Source organism: Triturus cristatus, chromosome 5_2 (assembly GCF_964204655.1).
Source record: "Triturus cristatus chromosome 5_2, aTriCri1.1, whole genome shotgun sequence".
Classification (NCBI taxonomy): domain Eukaryota; kingdom Metazoa; phylum Chordata; class Amphibia; order Caudata; family Salamandridae; genus Triturus; species Triturus cristatus.
In genome coordinates, this window is record NC_140588.1 from 251,553,688 (window position 1) to 251,571,351 (window position 17,664).

A 17,664-nucleotide genomic window follows, 5' to 3' on the forward strand; every position below is an offset into this window, starting at 1 on the left:
AAGTTGGCGATCGCGAGCATGGAAAATAAACCTCCCGGCGAGATTCCCAACGCGAGGTTTCTCATTGCGAGGGGTCGCGTATGCTCGCGACCGCTCGCGATGAGAAACTACCAGTTCGCCTTGAGAAAGCTGCCGCTCGAGTAAAAATCTACTCGAGCAGCAGAAAACTACAGCTCGCACTGTGCAAGATGCCATTTTCAATGATTGCACAGTGCCGGTTGCTTGTCCGCACTGTGCAATCATTGAAAACAACATCTTGCACAGTGCGAACATGTTACTACGCAGTTCGCGAAGTGCTACGCGTAGCTCGCGTAGTGCGAACTTCACTTTGCGTAACTTCGCGAAGTGCTACTTCGCGAACTACGCCCATCCTTAATCTGAACTACATCTTATACTTTATAAATGCTTATTAATGCTTGTCCATTCTTTTTGTATTTTGTTGGGACATCAATAACTAATACAACTAAAGGTTGTTCTAATTTGTGCTGCACCCCCACAGTTTCAATGTTTTAAAAAAACCTAATGGCAGAAAAACAACCTTCCCTTTGAGCGTACAGGCTAATTCTTCTGATTGAAAATTCCTGGATTTAGGTTGCATTCCAGTAATAGTTTGAAATGGATGTAGAGTTTGAATCCATAGACTTTCATATAAATTTAGATTTTGTAATTCTGAAGGTATGGGGAACTTCTCTAAATTATTGTGAATTACACATGAAGGCATAAAGCTGTGGTCGAGATTTCCAAGGCAATTATGACATACGATTTGATCAGCAAAAACGTCATATTAGTTTTCGACAATAAGATAATTGGCAAGTTTTCACCAAGCTAATAAGGGAGTGCCAGCGAAGACTATTTTAATCAATGGGTCTCCCACCCTGATTAAAAGAAACGAATCCCGGTCCCGGCAGAAGAGGGTAGGTCGGCCAACCTTTTGCAGACTTTGCAAAACCACACAAGGAAATTCCTTGTGAGATACCTTTCGGGTATTGATGAAGTAGATAGAGAAACCCAACTAGGGTTGGTCATATGCTATCAGGAACTACACTTAGCATGTGTTAGGTTGGTTTAAAAGGGCAGATCACACCATACAACCACCCACATGTAGATAGATTTGATTTTATTAGGTCCTGACGAATCGCCAGCAGATTGTTTAACTACCAGGCAAGAAACATGTTCACCGCACAATAGAGCGCTCTACCTGAGACATAATCTCAGAAATGCACCTTCGTTTCTTCTAATCAGGGTGGGAGACCCATTGATTAAAATAGTCTTCGCTGGTACTCCCTTACCTGTTTTAAAATTTCTTTCAGGTTATACACCTCCACACTTTCATCCACACTAATTAGGCCCCTCGCCCCCACGGCACCAAGTGGCATTTGGAATAAAAGATCTCTGCCATAGAGCCCCTCATAGGGAGGCTGTCAGGTATTGCAGCGCTAACCTGATGAGGAGCAGCCCATATGATGAAGCATGACACCTTGCCGGGTGTGTGAGGGCCCTATATTCCAAGAGGAGGAATCCTCATCCTCCTTCACTTCATGACCACATAAAACTAGTTTTCCCTTGTTTCGATATTAAGAACAGCATACCTTTTGTATCTTCATTATTGTTAGGGCATGTATGCTGGACCTGTCTAAAAAGCCCTCAATCCCTCCTTTGTGATTATTTGAAGAGTGCTGGCCATTGTAAATACATTCATGTAGTTAGCCTTAAGGTATTTACAATGGCCAACTCCTGACAGCGCAGGGTGGCAAAATAATTTCTCAATGCTCAAAATGAGACATTCTTGTTTTGCAAGGCATTACATCTATTTAATGACTTTTTGCAATCTGGGGCAGGCTGAGGTAGTAGTGGCAGAATTGTCTACAGTTTTGCACCAGCTTAACATGGATGGAAAAAAGGAATTTCTTTCATCCCTAGTTTTGACCAATATAATATTCCTCTTGGAGATTTCAAGATTTTAGCACAGATATTGAACAAAAGTCAAATGCCTCAGAGTTGAAGATGAAAGGTGCTGCCTAGGGACATGTTAGTCAGAATACCCTCAACTCTTTTTCAGGAAACCCAGTGGTGGCTGCCGCAAATCCACAGGGGTGGAGTAGGGGAGAGGAGAGTGTGTTAGGGAAATAGTCATTTTAAAAAAACTTACCTGTCCTGCCGCTGCATCTGCCAGTCACCTCGGGGTGTCTCTCCTCCCGGAAGTTACTGGGGCGCAAAGCACGGGCTACCCACCCAATCCAGACACTGGTTTCATGCTATACCAAGCATGAGAACAGCACTCGGATTGGCCTAGTAGGCTGGTTTGACACTCACTCATGCACAGGGAGCCTGTGCCATTTCTTCAGCCGGCTGTGCAACACAGCTGGATTGGAGAAATGTAAGTGTGCATGTCATTAGGCCATCCTAAGACGGCCAGCCAAACTGACATGTGCACTTACAGTGCCCAACTTTCCTCCTCTCCGCCTTGACCTGGCCAGGCCACGCCCTAGATTCTATGGTTGTGTCAGTCATTGGAAAATAAAATGATAATATTGTTTTACTATCATTATATTTTTCACTGACTGATCAGTGGGGTGATGCCATTATGCAGGAGCCGCCACTGAGGAAACCACAGTCTTGTACATATAGTAATTTGTCCTGGAAAGGTAGAAGAACTTGCAACATTCCAGGCAAACTGATTCCCTTACTAACACTTTTATCACCTTTTACTTTTGCTTGGCATTATCCCTAAAAGCTCACAAGTCTATTGCCTCTCTTCATCTTCTTTAAGCACAAACTTTAATATAGTCTGACAGAGAAAACTGTTAATTCTGTGCATGCTCTTGAAGCACACCATGTATAAACAGAGTAACACCATAAATACCCCAGTTATTTGCGACTGAACAGGAGTTTAATGAGAATGTAAACAGGACCACTCCCAGAGGTACACACAAAATGGTCTGTTTCCCTGTTCACTCAAATCAGAATCCTCCTCCAATCTGTCTCCCTACGACCTAGTGGACGGAAGGAAACATTCTCCAATGTGAGTGATGATAGACCTTGGATGCACCCCCATAGCTGAGCATTGTGCTCTGGTTTGGAGCACAAAGACTTGGAGACCACATGTCAACTTTATGTCTACTTTAGGTAAAACCCAGGTACAGTCAGAGAAGACAAACAGGGACAGATTACCATACATTTCCTCCAATTGGAGCCAGCTCTGAAATTTATATGCACACATAATGACTGTTAGGTGTGCAAATTGGACGGTATGTGGATGCCAGTTTATCTTTTGATTCATAGATCATGAACTTCCACTTGAATATTTTACTTACATATAAACCTTCACAACTATGACACTATATGTTGCGAGGGAACATTTGCTGACCTGCCCATGCTATGGACATCCCAGGATCGGGACATCTGCAAAGCAAATGGACGTGTCCATCCACAGACGTAAAAGTTTGGTAGGATTAAGAAATATTTTTAGGTAGTTTCAGATATTGAAAATGGGCTGGGATTTAGGGCAGGAGCACTTCTCTTTTTAGAGTGATAAAGGGGAGGGAACATTCGCAAATATGTATAGTGAAAACAAAAGGCATTTCTTCTTCAAGAACATAGAGGAAAAACATTGCTACTGTACAAATGAGCTTATACATAACATTTACCCATTCAAAAATAGGTACTTGCTAGGTTGCTGAATGTGTACATGTTTACACGTGTGTATGCCCGATATACTGTTGCAGTTGAAGCTTCCCAGGAATGCTCCTGTAATTGTTTGCAAATTCCAAATAGCTCAGGTATTCATTTGATACATGGAAGTACAAATAAAACCAAATGTTCCATTTTCCTATTCTTTTGGATCCTTTCTACTATTATTTGCCATTCCAAGAATGTAAACGGTTGCACTGCGCATGGTAATACAGAGCAGACATGGGGTCACATCACATTGAGTGATCACTGGAGCTGCTAATCTAAGACATGACCTCTGCCACAGTTTTGTACTGACTGCTTTCCTAAATAGTAGGAGCAGTGTAATTTTACCACATTACCACAGTGTTTATTCCTGTCAATTGGAAGGAATAAGCCTGCTTTTGGCTGAGATGTATCAATGTTTGTTGACATCTGCAAATTAATTACAGAACACAAAATAACACAATAACATGCCACTAAGTTTTACGCTGTGCATTAGCCAATGACTTGAGAATCCTCCCCACCCAATCCTGTGTACTTTCTCACCCTGTGCCCACCTAAGATCACCTAGTTGATAGAGGCAGTTAACACTACCTTCCTGGGATCAGTGGCTAGGTAGGTTGGAATGTGTGCTAATGTGTGTTAAGGGTCTGAAGATGGGATAGGAGGCAAAAATAATTTAGGTAAGTTTTGCCTTCAGCTGCTATTTCATCCAGTTCCTTGTAACAAATTGGTGTCTTAACACTATTAGGTCTCCATAGTCAACTTGTTTGATGCCACTATTGAAGTTCAAATGGACCTGTTGTTTTCCACTTGGATCAACCTTTTTAAATTTCAGATCTTCTTATGTACTGGACACTTAGTTACTTTGACCCCTCTTACTCAATCAAGGTTATAATCATTGGCCTATATCCCTTTCTCTCAGGTTTGTCAAAAACTACCCTAGTCCTAATGATGACCCTTTACATTAACAGAATCGAAACATGATCAACTGTTACCACCTGTCAATGTGTTCCCACTAATTTATTTTCCTCTAAGTGTGGCAGTGCAAGAGGTTTGTGTGCTGCAGCCAAGGCTGTGTGCGCAAAGCATTCGAGTGCAGCAAATGAGGATATAAATCCGTGGCAGTTGCCCCTCAAAATATTTGTGTATGAAATCGAGAACAATTGCATTTCACACATATAGCTCTAATTAACAGAGTCATGAGACAGTTTTGCAGTGTGGAGACAGATCATCATGGCCTTTTTTGTTTATTCTAGTTGCACCTATATCCCAGGCTTAGAAAAGGACAGGACTCAGAAGGGAGCACCATTATAAGATTTTTATTGAATATCTCTTGATCGTTTGGTGGGGGAGTGCTGGAAGACTTTACAAGAGAATATATATTTACGCGCTAAATCATCTTTTTGCTTCTGCCACAGCCACAGCAAGACCAACACTTACCTGTCAGTCCGCCGTGAGGGGAATGGCCAGCGAAGGGACTTCATCTCCCAACAGCCCCGTGCTTAGCCCAGGCGCCTGCCATCGGAGTCATCAAGCAGCGCCGGGGCTGCTCTTAAGCGCTGCTGGTGCCCCGCAGCGCGGGACGCGCTAAATCATCTTTTTGCTTATGCCACAGCCACAGCAAGACAAACACTTACCTGTCAGTCCGCCGTGAGGAGAACGGCCAGCGAAGGGACTTCATCTCCCAGCAGCCCTGTTCTCAGCCCAGGCGCCTGCCATTGGAATCATCAAGCAGTGCCGGGGCTGCTCTGGTGCCCCGCAGCGCGGGCCATGCGCGGGCAGTGCCCAGGCAGCGCCCGGGCCAAGGGCTGGCCCGTCCTTGTCCGTCATTGCCAGGAGGAGGCAGGGCAGGGCCATCCCTCTTTCGTTTTGGGCAATGGACCATTGGGGACTAAAGGTACTGTAATTGAAAATCAGCAGTGATAGGGGGACACAGAGCTAATCTGGATCCCATGGTGACTGTGTAAATTGAGCAGTTTACTTATTTCAAAGTGTTGTATCTGTTCATATAATTGTGACCAATGGGGAAAATGAAATCACTGGAAGGAGGGGGTTTATTATCATTGCTCCCTAACAAGAAAGGGAAAAAAGCAAAGAAAGTAGGCTCCGCCGCTAGCAATTGTGTGCTTACAAGAATAGAAGCAATAGTCGAAGAATGCGAAGAGGTCTTGGGAGCCAACAATATTAATAATTCTGATGCCCACATAAACCCCTTAGAGGAGGCTCTAGTATGTAGGGGGAAAACAAGAGTGATTCCAACAATGTTTACTAAACAAATTCAAAGCCCCCATACTGGTACATCTCTGCCTCCCACTGCTGAGAATGTTTTTTTTTTTAGGGATCATGCTGCTTTTCCAAATTTAAGTTCTAGTCCCACCACTCCAAAGGCACTGCATCACTGTGAAGGCAGCAAACATCTTGTATGTTCTAACAGGTTTGCTATCTTAGATCATACTGATGATAGTATGCTGCCACTATTAGGTAATGATTCACCTTTTGTAGCCTCTGTTATAGAGCCAAAAACGGGTTGTAAATGCGCTATTTCAGTTGAACGGTTGTTACAGAAGGTTGATTTCATCCAAACTGAGGTAACATCTCTCAAAGCATTAGTGAACGATCTATCATGTAGAACTGAGCAGCAACGATCTACTCCTGTACCTCTACCCTTAACTACTCCTACTATGTCAGCATTAGGAGTACCATCTAGACATATTCGGGGGGAGGTGGTGAGTTCGAGCCTAGTCCCGGAAACCCAATCCCAGGGCTCTTCTATTGCTGTCATGGCCACTCTACCTAGATCTATTGGATCATACGCTGAATCCCTTAAAGTACATAGACCTTCGGATCAAAATAGAAATCACGTAATTTCCAATAGGCCACTTTTTTATAATAAAGATCTTATCAGATCAAATTTGCAAAGAAGTGCTGTTCGTGAAGGGACCAACTTACCAACAATTTGCTTGACCAAGATCCCCAAATCTAAACATAATTGTACTCACGAAAGTAGTGAATCCCTCTGCAATAAAACTATTCCTTGGCTAAGACACGTGAGGGGGTGCAGGTCAATTATACGGGATGATATGCTGGCAGTAAGGAGGATCACAATGGCAAATTCCCAGACTGACTGTATAGAGATGAAAGTGACTACTGTTGAATTAGCTGAGAATTTATTGGCTTTGGAATATCGCACCTCTGCCCCAGGGCACTCCGCAATCCAGATCAGATCCTCCCCTATATGGACATTGGCAAGCTCGGTGGGGTTGATCGAACAGGGCAAGATGGGAATTGAGTCCGGGCTTAATGCCATAGACTGACTTGAAAAGGGTACCCAGCAAACAAAGTTCAATGTAGGGTCAGATGTCAGTTGGGGTGTTTTGGGTTCCCATCCAAAAAGCCTAGATGTGAATAGAATGGAGATGGCTATACGAACTGTTGAGCCGATGGACGGGGTAGTCGAGGCTAAAGAGAAGGGGACTAATAGACACACCTCAAGGGTGACCCATGTTCTCTCGTGGAACAAAGCAGGCCTTCAGACCAAACTAGCTCTTCCTGAGTGGAATGAACTTATCGAGAAGTACGATGTCTGCATGTTCCAGGAGACCTGGAGCACGGTTCCCCTATATAAATCTGGGTATACTACATTTTTTGTTCCAGATTTCTGGTCAGGGAAAGGCCGTCCATCAGGGGGCCTTCTCATATGGATTAATATTTCTCTGAATTGGTCAATTGCCTAGGGTAATCTTGATTCAGCAGACTTATTACATTTATCGATTAAAGGTTCAACCACAAATAAAAAAATGGAGCTTTTTAATATCTATGCTCGAGGGTCTCCTGGTGCGCAAGTATCCTCAACCCTTGCTGCTCTAGATCGAGAGTTATCACTTCTTTATCCTCTTGCTAATATTATTGTAGCAGGGGATTTTAACTGCACCTTCGAACCATTGAGTAGTGAGGACCTGCTGGGCACGAATGAGGCAGATAACAAATGGGATATCCCAACTCTTAATATAGCTCCTATCAAGAAGTGGTCCCAAAGGGCTATTCAAATGAACGCCTTAATGCTCAAATATGACCTAAGAGCAGTAAATTGCCGGACACCCTCAGATCAGCATGGGGCCAATACTTTTAATAGAATCAGTTCACCATCACGCATAGATTATATCCTGATTAGCGCCCATCTATGGGGTGATCTCATAGATATGGCAGTAAAAGACACCCTGGATAGCGATCATAATCCACTCTGTATGCAAATAAAAAATAAATGGGGACCCAATGATTATAAAGCGAAGGAGCCCCTTAGATTGGTAACGAAAGAGTATGAGCCCTCTAATTGTAACCGTCGGCTTAATTGGCGCAAGGTTGCAAATCAGGACGACAAGCTTTTCAGCATAACTGAATTGTTAAACCACAAGATCAAGGAGCTCGACTCGATAGGTTACAATTTAGAAATAACTCATGACTCCTGTTTTCCTGATTTTTACCAAAATTTTATTATAAGGCTGTAAAGGTCAGTAAAACAGGGAAGGGAAACCGAATATCGCCCAAGAATCCTTGGTATTCGGCTGCATGCAGGGATAAGAGGCAGACGCTATCTATAGCCCTTAGAGGGAAAGATGTGGGCTTAATTAGAATGGCTAGGAAGGACTATGCTAGATCCCAAGTGGCAGCAAAGCTCGAGTGGGAAGAGGCCCACTGGCAGGAGCTTAAGTCAGCCTCACGTCAGAAAGATCCAATGCTATTCTGGGAGATAATCAATAAGGGGACTCGTAAAGGATCTGAGCCGGTACCCAACCATATTACGGGGCAACAATGGTATGATCATTTCCATGACCTATACTCTGGTAAGGTGGATGTTTCATATATAGAAGATGAACATCACCCCTATACACTGGGAGATTCCTTATCGGTAGAACTTTTTGACCTACAGGAGGTAGCCCGGGCAATAGGAAATATAGCCCCCTTCAAAGCAGCGGGTCAGGATGGCAAACCTGGCGATCTCCTTTTGTATGACCAAAAATCTTGGGCACATTTTATTTTACGGCTGATGAACCTTATAGTTAGAGGACATGCAGTCCCTGAATCCTGGAAGGGGGCGGAGGTGGCTGTGATGTATAAAAAGGGGGATAGGGAGGACCCTGCCAACTACAGGCCGATCAGTCTAATAGATATGATACAAAAGGTGGTTGGCAGGGTGCTCCTTATGAGGTTAAGGCTGTGGATGGAGGAAGGTGCTATTTTGTCACACTTCCAGGCTGGTTTTAGGGGGCGAGTGTCTACGATGGATCAGGTCTTTAGATTCTTTATGATCTATTGGAAGACCATGGTCATAGGGAAAGGCAGTTTGTATTTGGCCTTCATTGATTTGAAGACTGCTTTTGACCTGGTCCCCCGCCCCAGGCTTTGGCAGGTGTTGCGTGAGTTGGATACCCCCCCCCATGGTTCTGGATTTTATTAGACGCCTCCATGAGGGCAACTATGCCAGGATTAGGTGGGGGACCCAGGGACAGCTAACAGAGAGGATCGAGGTGAATAGGGGGGTATGCCAGGGCTGCGTATTGGAGCCCACCTTGTTCTCCCTCTTTGTGAATGGGGTGGTAGACCATTTGAGGGAGTTTCCGGCCAACGCAATAGTCCTGGCGGGTGAAAAAATACTGACCCTCCTGTACGCCGACGATACCCTCCTGAGGTCAAAAAGCCCAAGTGGTCTCCAGAGGCTGTTAGATAGATTTGGCCTGTTTTGTTCTGGGCGAGGCCTAATCATTAATACTGCTAAAACAAAATTGTTGACTATAGCCCCCTCAAAGCGGTTTAGAAATAACATCACCCTTGAAGGAAAACCATTAGACCTAGTTAAGTCTTTTGACTATTTGGGTATACGGGTCACTAGTGATATGAAGTGGAGTTCCCATTTGACAAAAATGCTTCTAAACCACAAGCGGGTGATCTTAAGAGAACAACAACTCTCTGCAAGCAAACCAATATCCCCGGCCCTTGTGGTTTATGAAGGTAAAGCACTACCCTCGGCCCTGTATGGGGCCGAACTCTGGGGTTTTGAGAACACCACTGACCTAATGAGATCGGAGAACACGTTTTTTAGAGGTCTGGTTTCCCTTCCAATCTCTACTCCACTAAAGCCCCTGTATTTAGATCTGGGCAGATGTTCAATCAAAGATATTGCACGCCTCCGCCCTCTACTTTTTTGGGCCCGTATCAGATCGACCCCAGAGCTGTCCTTTTATGCAGCAGCCTTTAGCGATATCATCCAAGCGGACATAGGCCAGAGGGTCAAATGGATCTCCAATTTGAGGCGTCTATTATCTGACATAGGTCTAGGGAGGCATGGGTTAGCCAGACCCCGCCTGCCAAACAGGTTATAAAAAAAGCTTATTGGAATTGGGTGGAGGGGGTTCAAGAGACCAATGCGGACAGGGGAACCCTCACGGAGTGGTTCATGGAATACAAGCCTGTTCGGAGGTTGGAAGCATATCTTGATTTTATCCAAACTCCTAGAGATAGGTCCCTATATATGAAGCAGAGAATCGGAACTCTTCCTATTAATGATTTAATAGCGAGCTGGAGGGGGGTTGATCGATTGGCATTAGTAACAGCAGCGCCATGCCCAGGATGTGGAGCTCGTACCGAGTCCATTGCCCACTTTATGTTTGCTTGCCCAATTTACAGACACATCAGAAGCAAGTGGTTAAGACCTATTTGCATATTGTTGGGCTCAAGAAATTATCTGTCTGTTTTACATGTTCTCAGGACAGATACTACCTCCCTCACTGTGATCTGCGGGTTGGCGAAATACCTGGGATGCGCATGGGTGCTACGTTCAAATTTTTTGACACTAAAAAATATGGATTAGGCCTATACAAATTGTTTTGCACTATACTGATGTATATTACTTTTATGATACTTACATTTTAGGGTTTTTCCCCATTTCTTTTATTTTCGTTTTTATATAAAATGGATTTTATTTTTTAATTATTAATTTGTAAATGAATTTTTATTGCTGGTTCTATATCAAATTACTTCCATGAATTGTATAAGGATTGATTCTGCTTTTATAATATATTTTGTATCGAATAAAGCTTCTATCTATCTATATTTTGCAAGTTGTCAATTACATAGCACAGTTACATTTTGATGTACAACTTAATTATAACTGTCTTAGCAAAGAGGAACTGTTTGAAATGTGCCCATCCAGGCCACACATGGACTGTGGGAAAGGGTGGCTCAGACAAGTCAAGAGCCATCACTAGATGTGTGACACATTTGCTTCTCTTGCTGGTCCTTGCCATTCCTTCAGTGCTGATAAACTTTATCAAGGTCAACTTTGCCATTTAAGAGACAGGCCTTGGTTCTCATCAGCATAACCAAGTAATTCTCCTCCAGTCTAATTCTTGGTTTAGACTTGATGTGTTCAGGAGATTGAATCCTCGTTCACAGTCTGCACCTGATGACTGAAACGTTGAAACGTGGCTGACAAGCCACACAATGTAAAACATGCAGGTTGGACATTCAAGAACGGCAGATGGTATATGTCAATAGCACTCAGCAAACCTGAGAAAGGAAAAATTAAATGTAGTTCTTGTCTAAATTTAGCAGCTTGTATGTCTGCTTTTGTGACAGAAAGATTTATCACGTAGGGCCTGTACAAAACCTCAAAGTAATGTGGAAGGCTGACAAAAGAGCAATTTAGGAAATACTTAATTACCCTGACCATCCCCATTTCAGTAATTTTTAACGCACTGACCGCAGAATATGGCACTACAGGAGAAGGAATACCTCAGAGTAGAGGTGGACAAGCTAAGAAATTAATGAGTAGAGCAGAGCCAAGGATTGGCTCTAGCTCTAAATCATTCAACAAACATGTTAGAGTAGGATAAGGTGCATTAAAAATGTTTTTCCTTCACACACAGAAATGTTTCACCTTACACTTCTGGCCCCATCTTAATAACAATTAATCCTACTCAATTAAGAGGCAAGTCCATTATCATGAATATATTAGTCGGTGGCTTGATTTGTGCTATAGCTGGAGAAATATTATAGACTATTAAATCAAAAACACCAAGATTTCTGTAGAGTGCCCATCTTGCACTTACATGTTTGAAGATGGTCTCGTAATAATGAAGAAAACGGAGGTGCAGTAAAATAAAGTATTTTCATTGGATCACACAATTTGGTCGAGCAGGGATCTTTGTGCTCCAAAAATAAACAAGCATTAGCAAAGCTAAGCGACCTGGTGCCATCCGCTGCCTTTTGGCTTCGGCAATTTAATTTGTTTTCTGTTTTGGTTTTGCAAAAATATTTTTGGGGTAAGCTGGTGTGCCATCATCAATCTAAAAAAAATTAAAGAACTGGTTAAAAGCAAAAATATTACCTGTTCTGGAAATAACACACATTACTTGTTCCTTAGCTCTGAAAATAACTACTTTTTGTATGGGGTTACTCCTGAAAAGGCATCATTTTTTTTTTTTTAACATGTAGTTTATTGGTTTTTTGTACAATCACATACAACTCCATTCTCAATATTCATCAGCTTACTCCCTGAGGATTAATCCAAAGCCCCCCACCAACTATATAGTGCATAGTACGAGGATATGTGAGTCCTTCCAGGGCTGTGCGTCAAATCAACCAAGAAACCTTCGTGACTAAGTCCCTACACTGAAACACTATGAAAACTTTACATTCCCTCCCCCTCCCTCAGTCCCCACCAACCAACGCAGGTAGCTGTCTCCGTCCTCTCGTATCATGCAGTCCTAGGAATAGCTATGTGATGAGTTATGCGATGTACCCCTCTTGTTCCGGGGCTATCCCCCCGTCCATGACCTGCCCTTCTCCGTCATCGTTTGACTCAGAGTTTCGTAATGTTTGTACTAGCGCCTCCCATGCAGCCACCGCCTCTAGAGCCTTATCATCATTCCGTCTGCGCGCCAATTGATACCGCAGCGCGCTTTCACTGGTGGCCCATTTGAGAAATTCACCCTTCCATCTTTTACTGGTGGGACCCACTGTTGCTTTCCAACGTTTCGTAATTTCTCGTTTTGCTAATAGAAGTCCCATATCTATGAACTTACTCGTAATCTTATTCTTGGGCGTGTGGGGGAACCAGTGTAGTATACTGACGGCCATATCAAACTCCAGTCGCCTCTCTGTCACCTCATTCAGGGTATCCCCCACCTCCTTCCAGTAAAGACCCATCGCTGGGAAAGACCACATCATATGTTCCAATTCCACCCCTGCTCTCGTACATCTTGGACACGCTGCCTCTTTGACCTTAAAATATTTCTGGATTCTCCCAGGTGTCAAATATGCTCTGTGGGGGATATAGAAGTGCACTAGCTGAAACCTTGCGTTCCTCGTGCTCTTCCAGGCACGTCGTACTATCTGCGCCCAAGCCGTCTCCGGGATATCTTTACCTAGATCAGTTTCCCATTTCCCCTTCAATACAGCCAGGGGCGGCAGGTTTTCAAGAAGCATTCTAGAATATAGGCACGTGACCGCCTTGAAGGTCTGAAAAGGCATCATGTTGTACCTTACTTTGAAGTCAGCCAATGGCTGAAGAGAACTGACTCATTGCTCCATGATATATTCTGGAATGGGTGGAAGAAAAATGTGAATGACAACAACAGACTAATGGAGGACGCCTGACTCAAAAGCCCTTTAACACACGTAACTTTCGTAAAATCAAAAGGTCTTGGATAACACCAGAGCTAAAAAAGTCAATTGATCTGTCATTTGCTGCTAGCCTCTTCGCTAATGCAGTTTTTAAGGTTTTAAACATTTTTAGCTTCCTCATACAAAGGCCGGTTCTGAACCTGAATGGCATGTGGGTTGGGGGCATTGAAGAGATAGAGAGATTGCGACAGAGTGTATGGTCTGAAAGTGTGTGTAGGATTAGCAAGACTGTAGGAGAAGATGAGTGAAAAGACTTTGTCTGTGTCTATATATACAATGGAATTATAGTAATTGCACATTGTGTGCTGTTCAAAAGCTGAACAATAATACCCAGGGCCACTAGAATTATGCAGTAGGGGAAAGCACCTAATTTTGTGCCAGGGTTGACTCAATTATGCATCCAAATTGTGTGGCATACAACAGCACATTTTTTCTAGTGTTGCTTCATTATTTTATATCATTTTTACACATGGTAATCCAATCTTGGCAATGATTTCACCTAATTGGTACCAATTTACCAACCAAGTGTAGATAAAAGCGACTTAAAGATAACCAGCCAGCCTTTGTAGAAGGCCTTCGATGCATGCAAACATGTCACAATGTTTTTAGTAACTTTTCATATGTTCAATCTAGAAACAATTATTTTGTGGGTTAAAATCTGCAGATTATATAGCAGATGATGGATTATGTGGCAAATCCATACTTATGCTAAAAAAAGCAGTGGCTGCAGAATCGCATGTTTTCAGTGGCCCTGGCAATACCTAATATTTGTGATAATCATTGTGCCATGTGCTTGTTCAAGTCCATCCTGCACAGGTTTAGTCTAGTGATTCATGTGTTACATTAAAGTGTGTAAAAAGAAGAGAAGTAAGCCCTCAGATGTAGAGCAGTAGAAATCCATTCTAGGAGTCCTATAGGGCAGCCTCATTTTTCATTGCTCCTATGGAAAAGTAGAGCGCACGACAGGGACGGTGATAGGACTGAAGTAATATTGATAACTTGGATCTCTATTCCACCCCTCCTCCACATTTACTTGGAAACTTTATAGGCTATTAAACAATCACAAGACTTTTTTGTACAATGCAGTTTCTGAATGGAAGTATTTAGAAATGCTTTCAAATGCAATAAAGAGCAAACAGGATACTCAGTGAAAAAGTATTGAGCATTATCTCACATCCATTCCATTTTTTATAGATCTACTCATTGTTCACTCACACTCAGTTCTGTGATCTGCATGTTACATGGCTTTGTGGCATGCACATTAATCCTTTGCTCTACTTTAGGATGAGCTGAAACTGCCACTAGACAAAACTCCCCTCTCTCCAGCAGGAGCATTATTCACCAGTTATCTTGACATTGTTATTGTTGCATGACCACTGCTGGACACTCAAGGAAATCTATAGAACCTGTTTTTAAAACGAAAAGGTATTTTAAACACAACACCCCACAAGGTTAGTGCCAGGTGTGACTGCACCAAGTGCTAAAGCCACAGAGCAAAAGAACAATGCCATATAACATCATATATATTCATCATATGTTATAATTTGAAATAAAAAAACCCATTGAAATAGCAGTCAAAAATTCCAATATTTAACTGGCTCACAGTCCGATCCTAAAACACATCAATTTAATTTGCGGAACCCTGACCACGACCAGGGGCCATTCCATGCCTGAATGTATAGTGGGTGGCAGAGGTTAGGAGGGGTTCATGGGGAGAAAGAAAACATTCCCTGCACTGTAGGGACCTGGCATAATTACAGTGCATGTTCTAAAAATGCACATGCAGAGAAGCCCCGAGTCTACAGTGCAAATAGCTGTAGTTTGACAAGGGCTTGAAAGCATACAAACCAACATGAAACAAGAAAATGTTGTTTCTTGTAACATGCGTGCGCTGCACACATGTTATAAACCGAGAGGACTCACTAAAATGAAAAGAACATTTCTGGTTAAAGTGTGTGGGCCCCCCATCCCTTTGACACAAAAAGTGAAAGCAGTATGTATAATTGCTGCCTGCACCAGACTCTATGGCATTCCACAGGCCCTAACCTGGAAATGCAGAACCGCTGCTCCTCCTGTGTTGTAGATGCGCACTGCACTCCACCACCAGGAAAAAAACAGTAGTATTCACAGTGCTCCCATTTTAAAGGCCGTGGCTGGCGAATGGTCTAAGGGGCATATTCTCAAGGACCTATCGCCGAGTTAGCGGTACTTTGTCTCCACCAAAGTGGCGATAAATTCATCGCACTATTCACAAGCTGGTGCTAACAGCCGATATCACCAGTTTTCTGGCGATAGCAGCCGCAAAAAACATCGCCATATATGACTCCGGCAACTTATGCTAATGAGATGCAGAGTAGGCGTTCCCGTGCAAAAAGCCGTGACAACACCACTTCGCAACATTCTCAATGACCAGCCAGATCGGCAATAAGATCACAAAACATGCGATAAGGCGCGTTAGCAGCAGGAATTTAACACCTGCTCCGACCTGGTGTAAAGTCGAACGACACCCTGCACCATAAAGAGAGCTCAACCCAGAGCCACACCTGAAGAACAACAGATGCCATGGAGCAACTCACCATGCAGCTCAGAGCCCCAAGAGTGCCACAACACCCACCTCCACCACCCCCAGGCCCACCACCACCCTCCGCCCCCCTACCCCTCTCCGGGATCACCACAGAGGCAGCAAAGACAAAGACAGCGAACCTTCAGAAAATGCACTTGCCTCACAGACCTAACACCAGAGGGTGTCATTGACCACTACAGGCTCAAAAGGACAACTATCCTACGCATCTGGACCATCATTGCCCACAGGCTGATGGTACCAACACAGCAGACAACCAACAACCCTCTGCAGACAAAGCTGCTGGCTGTGCTGCACATCTTGGCCTCTGGGACCTTCCAACCAACAACTGCCAGAGTTGGAGGAGTCTCACAGCCAGCCCTATCAAAGTTCCCTACACCTGTCTTGGATGCCATCATCACCTTAATACCACAGTACCCTCACTACCCACACACTACGCAGGAACAGCTAGAAACCAAGCAAGGCTTCTACGCCATAGCTGCCGTCCCGCATGTGTTGGGGGCAATTGACTGCTCACAAGTACTCCTCCTGCCCCCTGACGACACTGCACACAATTACCGCAACAGGAAGCACACGCATTCCATCAATGTGCAGGCAATAGTGGACCACCGGGGACTCCTCACCAATGTTGCCGCCAACTACCCAGGCAGAGTGCATGATTCCTACATCTTCCAACAGTCCATCATCAACCAGCGCTTTGAGGCTGGCACCTATGGGAATTCAGTGCTCGTTGGAAAGTACCAAATGGAGACATGCACACCTCAACTCCATAATCATGCAACTCATAACTCTGGGAATGTACATGTTACAAACTCACACACAACATGCCGAACAACATGCTCACCTACCAGACACAACAGCACAACCTACTGTGGTGACCTGGACAAGCCATGTACATGAGCCATCAACGGCATGGCACCTCAGCCACACAAAAGCAGAATGTGGAGGGAGGTGGGAAACAGGCTTGTGCAAAGGAGGCAAGTGACACTTGATTGAAAATGTACACAATGCCAAGTGTAGCATGGATGTGTTTCACAGACTGCAGTATGCAGGCCACAGACATGCCCATGTTGACATACACTGCTGGTGTTTGGAGTGTAGTGAACAGTGGATGCAACTATGTCACCTCAGACAGTGGGGAAGACCTGGGACGATGATGTGGAAGATGTGGCATGTGTAACACACCCTACTGCAGCTGCAGCAGGAAAATCCTGTAGGGACACCATCTTGGACAATTACGTCACATGAGTATGATCAGCTCTGGTGCCCCTACCTCAGTGCACTGAGACTCGCCGACCCTTCTACGAGGATATTGGTTGACCTCTGCACTTGCTCCGGCTACCACCATGATGCTTCACAGTTGTTTGTGTTCTGTTGGTGTTTTCTGTTTCTGCTTTAATGGTTATAACTGTTTAAGTTGTTGCCAGCACCAACCTATCCCTGAGAGCTGGCTCACACCCACCCCACACCCATCCAGCAAAGGCGTCACGGGTCTGGTGACCGTGGTAATAAAGACTGGCCAGGCGCACGTGCCGGTAGTCAGATCAACTGACTATCAAAGTGTGTTCTTGTGCTCATTACATATGCATGATGGCCCCGGGCCCTACCACATTACATTGTATGTTGTACAGCAGATGCAACCATGTCACACCAGACAGTGAGTAAGACCTTGTAAATGTAGCTCTGTCGCCCCTTCCTTCAGAAGTAAGCGGAGTGGACTGGGCCTG